This window comes from Gossypium arboreum, chromosome 2 (assembly GCF_025698485.1).
Source record: "Gossypium arboreum isolate Shixiya-1 chromosome 2, ASM2569848v2, whole genome shotgun sequence".
Lineage (NCBI taxonomy): Eukaryota > Viridiplantae > Streptophyta > Magnoliopsida > Malvales > Malvaceae > Gossypium > Gossypium arboreum.
Genome location: NC_069071.1, coordinates 26,403,310 through 26,412,009, shown reverse-complemented (window position 1 = coordinate 26,412,009; position 8,700 = coordinate 26,403,310). Strand labels below are relative to the sequence as shown.

The 8,700-nt window shown below is 36.3% G+C and overlaps 1 non-coding gene across 1 annotated transcript; it reads left to right on the top strand.

Moving 5' to 3' along the window:
• The first annotated feature begins 3,014 nt into the window (after window positions 1–3,014).
• On the top strand, window positions 3,015–3,121 carry LOC128289631 (small nucleolar RNA R71). The gene has a single exon (XR_008279275.1). It is a non-coding gene; the product is annotated as a small nucleolar RNA R71 (small nucleolar RNA).
• The last annotated feature ends 5,579 nt before the right edge of the window (window positions 3,122–8,700 follow it).

The following is an 8,700-nucleotide window of genomic DNA, read 5'->3' as shown; positions in this document are numbered from 1 at the left end:
ATTTCTTTGTGGCATGAGCATGGTGATATAATTAAAAATGGTAAGGAATGGAATGCAAAATACTATATGAATGAAAAAAGATGTCAACACAACATGCATGATTATTTCAGCTATCCTAGCCATGGATATTCACTTCTAACTAATTAAATGAAGTGTAGGAATCATGTAATGAGTAAGATTTTAAACATGAGAAAGATGATAACTTGTTTGATAAATGAAATTTATGTGATTATCAATATGGAAATAACATGAAAAATATAGATTAATATGATAAATAGCATTATAAATCAGTGAAATAAAATAAAAAGGAGTAAACAAACGCTAAAGGAAGAGATTGGGCATCGAGAATGGAGTTGTAAGCGGCACACGGGAGTGGCAGGGAGGCTATGTGAACTTGCAGCGGCTAGGGTTAGGGTTTTTGAATGGGGAAGAAAGTGAAAGTGCAGGGTATTTATAGATTTTGGGCCACACGGCCATGGCACACACCCGTGTTCCCTAATTTTTGCCCGTGTGTTTCGCGTTTTTCCTATTTGGGCGTATCTGAAATTTGTCCACGCCCGTGTACCTCGATCGTGTAGGTTCACATGGCCGTGTCGCACAACCGTGTCTAGCTTCATTCGCTTGTCCCATGCCCATATGTGTAAGCCCCACGCCCATGTTAATTTGATAGGTTCAACCACGGGTGTTGGATACGGGTGTGTCTTACGCCCGTGCTAGTTTCTCAGTTTCAACCACGGGTCTTCCACACGGGCGTGTTGCATGCCCGTGTTATTTTGTCAGGCTTGACCACGACCATGTCGCACAGCCGTGGCATTGTATCGTAGCCCGTGTTGGGGAAATCCTTGCCCTGTTTTCACACGGCCGTAAGCACCCCCGTGTGCTTGGCCGTGTCTCTGTGGAAAACCTGTATTAAAGAGCTCCATTAGTAAGTTAGATGTTGAAGACTAAATTTTAGAAGAAGTTAATACAATTAGTACTCGGGTTGCCTCCCGAGAAGCGCTTATTTATAGTCTAAGCTCGACTTACCTCTCCATTGAATGATCATGGTGGTTTGAGGAGTTTATACTCCTCATTCCTACTATTAATCTTAAAATAAGGTTTTAAATGGGTATTGATTACCTTAAAAGTGCTGAACTTGGGATGACTCACCTCCACCGTACCAATGGAAAAATACTGAGTACCATAAGAGGGATTTCCTCATTCGGTGTGGTAGTGACAATGTGGGGATCTGTGGCATCTAATAAGACTTTATCACCAACCTTAAGTTGATTTGGAGAGGTATCGGGCTCGTTCTGGCGTAGTTTCAGTTTATCATGTGTTCTCAGTTTATGTGTTTGCCATTCATCTAGCTCCTCTATTTGCAGCCTTCGTTCTTCATGAATAGAACCTCTATTGTTGTTTGAGAGTGGCTCATGTACTTCCTTCAGACTTATCTCTTGGAAAGTGGGTTGTATCATGTGGTCAGTTTTAATAGAATGGTTTAGACAATCAGCTTCAATTTCCGATATGTTGTCGGAATTGCGAGCTTGAAGGGTGAGTGTTTCGTCTCCTACGTGAAGCGTGAGCTCACCTGTGCCAACATCAATAATTGTTTTAGCAGTTGTTAAAAAGGGCCTTCCTAGGATTAAAGGAGTATTGCTATCCTCCTCTATGTCTAAAACAATAAGTCAACGGGAAATTTAAAATTATCGATTTTGATTAGCACATATTCAATAATACCCCTAGGAAATCTTATAGTTTTATCTACTAATTGAATGCTTATCCTAGTCTGTTTGGGTTTCCCGAGACCTAGTTGCTTGAATATTTTAAAAGGCATGACGTTGATACTAGCCCTTAAATCAACTAATGCATTATTAACATCTAAACTACCAATTAAGCAAGGAATCGTAAAACTCATTGGATCTTTTAGTTTATTTGGTAGTGTATTTTTCAGAATAGCTGAGCACGCTGCATTTAGCTCCACATGCGACGCCTTGTCCAACTTCCGCTTATTTGCTAAAAGCTCTTTTAAAAATTTTATTACGTTTGGCATCTGCGATAGAGCTTCAATAAATGGTAAGTTAATATGTAATTTTTTTAAGAGTTTAAGGAATTTACCAAATTGTTCATCTGAGCGGTCTTTCCTTGTTGCATTGGGGTACGGTACACGAGGTTTATATTCGACATTCACTAATTTGTTTGTATTTTGATCTACCTCACCTTGACCTTTGCTTACCACAGTTTCTTGCCGCGGTTCTGGTTTAGGCTCCACAAATCCTTCTTCATCTTGAACATTAATCGCATTGAGCTGTTTCCTTGGGTTGGGTTCAGTATTACTTGGCAAACTACCTTGTAGTCGTTCGAAGATTAGTTTGGAAAGCTGACCTATCTAAGTTTCGAGCCCTTGGATCAACACTTGTTGATTCTTAAGTGCTATCTCAGTGTTCTGGAAACGAGTTTCTAACACCAATATAAACTTTGAGAGTATCTCTTCAAGGTTCGGCTTCTTTTCTTGTTGGTAGGGTGGTTGCTGGAAACCCGGAGGATGTTGAGGTCTTTGATTTCCTTAGCCTCCCCACGAAAAATTAGGATGGTTTATCCAACGTGCATTGTAAGTGTTACTAAATGGATTGCTTTGAGGTCGAGGATTATCACCCATGTAGTTTAGTTGCTCGTTATCCATGTTATGGCCATAAGGTTGGTATTCCAAATGGCTTGTTCCACCGCTAGTTGCTTCACACTGCATTACTGGGTGAACCTGTGAAGAACTAAGAAAACCATCAATCTTTTTATTCAAGAGTTCTACCTGATTTGACAGCATGGTGATTGAATCGACGTTATAAACACCGGCTGTTTTCGTTGGATTTGTCCTCATGACTTGCCACTGATAGTTATTCAGTGACATCTCCTCAATAAACTCATAGGCATCTTCAGGTGTTTTATTATTGATGGTTTCACCAGTAGCTGCGTCAACCATTTACCGAGTCGAAGGATTCAGACCATTGTGGAATGTATGAACTTGGAGCCAAAGTGGTAAACCATGGTGAGGGCACCTTATCAGTAAGTCCTTGTATCTTTCCCATGCATCGTAGAGGGTTTCTAAATCCATCTACACAAAAGAAGAGATATCATTACGTAATTTAGTCGTTTTAGCCGGCGAAAAATATTTTAGTAAGAATTTTTCGGTCATTTGTTCCCAAGGAGTAATTGACCCTCGTGGTAACGAGTTCAACCACTGTTTAGCTTTGTTCCTTAATGAAAAAGGGAATAACCAAAGACGAATGGCATCAAGAAACGCCATTGATTTTAAATGTATCACAAAACTCCAGAAAGTTTGCTAAGTGAGCGTTGGGATCTTCATCCTGCAAACCATCAAACTAAACAAATTGCTGTATCATTTGAATAGTGTTAGGTTTTAATTCAAAAGTATTTCTAGCTACAGCAGGTCTAACTATGCTAGATTCAGTTCTTGTTAAAGAAGGTTTAGCATAATCATACATAGTACGTGGAGCAGGATTTTGATTAGCCGCAATTGTAGGAGGTAGCTGATTGTCTTGGTTTTCAGCCATCTCTTCGATTGGGGGTTGAGTATCGTTTTCTTGCTCGTTCTCTGTGTATCGTAAGCTTTTCCTTATTTCTCTTTGATTTCTGCAAACTGTACGATCGATTTCATCGTCAAAAAGTAATGGTCCTCACGGGTTTCTTTTAGTCATAAACTATAAAAACCTGCCAAGAGAAAGAAAAAGTAAGTTAATAAATAATAATAATAAAATTAATTTAAATTGTAAGAAAAATAAATGGCTAAAGTAATAAAAATTGAGCGTCCCTAATATCTTAGCTCCCCGGCAGCGGTGCCAAAAACTTGATCGCGTGATTTCGTGATAGGTTTTAAAGATTTATAATTACTCGTTCTTGAACTAGCTATTATTGAGATGTAGGCAAATGTACCTATCGAACAGTAGTATAGTTTTAGCAAGACCGGATTGTCGAACCCAAAGGAACTAAAAGTACTAGTAATAACTGTCTTTTTATTATCTAGCCTAAGAATAAAGAGGTTTTGTTTTAATTAACTAATTATCTAAACTAAACACTCACAAATAAAAGAATTGGGGAATTGCTTTTGGGGAAAATCGATTGACTTAAGACAATACCTAAGGAAAAATCCACCTAGATTTTGCTTGTTATTTTGGCTCTGAATCAGACGATTTATTCATTCAACTTGTTCCGTAGAGATCCTTAAGTTATGTTATTATCCCTATTCAAGACTAATAATGTCTAATCCCTATATTGAATAACCAAGACTTTTCTCTAATTTACACTCTAGGGTTGCATTAACTCGATCTATGGATCCCCTTATTAGGCTTCACCCTAATCCGGCAAAATCTTGTCACCCTATGTCTAGGCGCGCAATCAACTCCGCTTAATTATGACAAATGTACTCTTAGACAGGGTCTATTCCTCCTCTGAATAAGAGCTTGTCTTGAATCAGTATCCTGGGAAATCAAAACAAGAATTAAGAACACATAATTAAGAACAAGTTAAATATTTATCATACGAATCAGAAAATAATAACAAGATTCGTCTTAGGTTTCATTCCACATAGGTATTTAGGGGTTTTAGTTCATAACCAAATAAGAAAACATCTCAGAAGAACAAAGAATACAAAACATAAAGAAAACCCAAAACTCCTGAAGGGAAATTGAGGAGAGATCTTCAGTCTTGATGATGAATCCAGCTTTTGAGATGGATCAATCGGCTTCCTTGGAGTAATTCCTTACTCCCTATTCTTCGTCTCCTTTTCTTCCTCTTCTAGGGTGTATTTATAGGCTTTAGAATGCCTAAAAGCCCCCAAAATTAGCCTTTTCCGATTTGGACTCAACTTGGGCTAGGCAGGGACATGCCCGTGGCACATGCCTATGTTAGATTACTTCAGGCCGTGTTCGAGCCTGCCAAATTGACATGGCCGTGTGGTCTACCTGTGTGAGGAGGTCTAGGCATTTCGTACTTTGGCCCATTTTATCCTTTTTCGGCCTGTTTTTTGTTCCTTTCGCTCTCCTATGCTCTCCTAAGTATAAAACATGAAATTAAAGCATTAGGAGCATTGAATTCACCAATTCTAATTGGAAATCATCCATAAAATGCATTAAACATGGGGTAAAAATATGTATAATTTACGGTTTATCACAAGGTAACCATTATACCTTCCTTCATGAAAAGTTGATTACTATTAAATAATAATTAAGTCATTCATCACAAAGACAAATGACCATTGGCCACGTTTACTTTTCATCTATCATGTAATGCTAATGAAAGGATATCTTTTACCCATGTCTTGGGCTATGAATTTCACTGTTGTGAATAATGCTACGTACTGCAGAAGTTGTATACCTAATGCACCAGCTTTCAATTTCTTGCCTATTTGAACTTAAGCTTTTACTTACATCAAAGTATACTAGTCATGCATACATAGTCCATCATCCACTCAAGATTAAAGTATACCACACTATAAATGTCACAAGTGAATATATCAGTAAACACATTCAAGAACTATTCTACTTGGCCCTTGTCCAATCTACTGTCAGTTCAGTCAGTCACATCTATGTCGCTATCTTTTGGGAGTCATCAACTCTGATCCTTAAGACAAAGCCTCTCCCCAATTGGACTTGATAGACAAGATATTATTTTTTTTCAATCGATTTGTTCATTTAAAATTAAACTAAGGACATGTTTAGGTTTATCTACTAATATAAGTTATTTTTTTGTATTACAATCTGACCACGTAATATTGCTTAGTATTAGTTAAACATTATATAACCAGTAAGCTAATATATGCTTTCATTTTGCTTTTCATGCAAAAACCATTAAGCATAACATATAAAGTGTATTAATGTAATGCATGAATAATTTTATTCAAACCAATCTGTTCAGAAAAATACAAGTTTACAAACGAATATACTACACTTACAGCACCAAATCCAATAGTCTCCCACTTAGACTAGGGAAGTAGATGAGTCATATTTTGCATTCCTAACTTTCCATGTGCTTCTCAAAACTCCCAGCTAGTAGAGTCTTGGTAAATGGGTCCACAAGGTTGTCCTCTGATGCGATTTTGACTACATCCACAATTCTATCTGCAACTGTGTAACGCCTCCACGCCCGAGACCGTTGCCGGAGTCGAGTATGAGGTGTTACTAAGCTTAGTTTAACATTTTTAGAACTTTGGATTATTGTTTCTACATTCACAGCTTTTAAGCTACTTGCGTCACAGTCACAAGAAAAATCATATCTCGAGTTAAGAAACTCGAAATCAAGATCCGTAAATTTTCCCTGAATCTAGACTCATATACCTATCTACTAATTTTTTTTCTAGAATTTTTGGTTGGGCCAATTAGTACAGTTTATTAGTTAAAGTTACCCCTGTTTCAGGACTCGACTGGTCTGACCTCTGTTTACTACGAACCACATTTCTCTCTGTAAAAATTTCATATGACTATGAGATTTGTTTCTTCTAAAACTAGACTCAATAAGGATTCTGAGGATATAAAATATACCACCTAATTATATCTTTATAATTTATGATGAATTTCTAAAATTGGAACAGGGGATTCAAAAACTGCTATGACCCTGTTTCAATAAAATTCAAATATCTTCAACATATAATTCCTTTATCTGTTTCATTTGTTTCATGTTAAACTAGACATAGTAAGCTTCAATTTGATATGTAGTCCATCACCAAGTTCAATTTCTATGATTTTAGTAAATTTTTAAACTAGCGTCGTTGTTGCTGCGAAGATTCATTTATGGCAAATTTCATCCCTTTTATGAGTTTTTATGCACTAAGTATCTTAATAATTTTCCTTAACATCAAATATAATCTAAACTAACTATTTTCATAATTTATCATTATCAAGCATTTCCTCAACCATTCCATCACCATACCATAAGATCATTTACACAAAAAAGGTATATTGCTATTTAAGACCTCCTCATTAATATTCCAAAACAATTTCATACTAAAAACTTCTAGAATGCAAGTTTTGCAACTTATTCGATTTAGTCCCTACTTTCAATTTAAGCACTTTAGCCATAGAATTTCATCACGAAATTTTCACACAATCATGCAATCATATCATAAACCTCAAAATAATTATAAAATAATTATTTCTATCTCGGATTTATGGTCACGAAACCACTATTCCGATTAGGCCCTAATTCGGGATATTACAAACTGCCCCCCTTACGATGTGATACTTTTGATCAATATGTTTTGTCCTCTTACCATTTCTTGTCTCCTTGGCATTAGCTATTGCCGCATAGTTTTCACAATACAGTGTGATAGCTTTTTCTGTAATAGGAACAACTTCAAGATTTGTAAGGAACTTTTGAAGCCACATTGCTTCTTTTGTAGCCGTAAAAGTAGCCCCATATCGGCTTTCGCTTTGGATTTAATAGTACAACTCTACTTGACACTACACACTATGGACCTACTGCCTAGGACAAAGCCACAACCTGATGTCAATTTCCTCGAGTCCCAACACGTTTGGAAATCTTAATTGGTATAGTTAATAGGAGTAAGATCTATTTCAGAATATGCAAGCATATAATCCCTCATTATCCATAAATACTTGAGTATAAACTTAACTTCTTGCTAGTGTCTTGGACTTGGATTCACCTGATATCAAATCACCAACCCTACTATGAAATAGATATCTAAACATGTGTATAATATAGCATACATGAAACCTCTTACTATAGAAGCATAAGAAACATTTTTTATGTTTTCTCTTTCTTTTGCTGTCTTAGGACAATCCTCTAAAGAAAGATGAAATCTCGATATAGAAGGTTGAGTTCCCTTCTTAAAATTGATCATTGCATAATGTTCCAATATCTTGTCTATGTATGAAGCTTGTGATAATGCTATCACTTTCTTCTGTCAATCCTTTAGGATTCGAATAGCTAGAACAAAATTAGCTTCTTCCAGATCCATCATGCTACATTGTTAAGTTAACCATAGTTTAACCAATGAAAATGTATCTACTCATTTCCAATTAGTAGAATGCCATTAAGATATAGAACTAGAAAGACCACCTTTCCATCCCCAATAAATTTATAAACATAAGGTTCATCTACATTTTGCTTAAATCCAAAAGTTTTGATTGCTTGATCAAATCTTTGATTCCATGAGCAAGATGATTGCTTAAGTCTATTGGATCTAAGTAGTTTTCAAATTTTATGCTCTTTTTCTTTAGCTATATATCTAGTGGGTTGCATCATACAGATGCTCTCTTTAAGATAGTCGTTTAAGAACGATGTCTTGACATTCATTTGCCCGATCTTGTAATCGAGAGTCGTAGTAACGGATAAAAATATGCGGATTGACTTGAGCATAGATATCAAAAAGAAGGTTTCTTCGTAATTGATACCTTTTTCTAAGTATAACCTTTAACTACAAGTCTGGCCTTATAAGTTTCCATTTTTCCATCCACATTTATTTTCTTCTTGTAGATCCACTTACACCCTATGGGTTTTATCCGTTCTGGTAAGCCTACAAGTTCCTATTGTGAGTTTGATTGCATAAACTCTATCTCAACTTTCATAGCTATTTCCCAAAGCTTAGAATCAACATTCTACATCACTTCATCAAATATGAGTGGGTCATCATTTTCCTGTTCGACATACTCAATGTTTAAAACACTTCTACCGGGTTGGAAGAATTGAAGC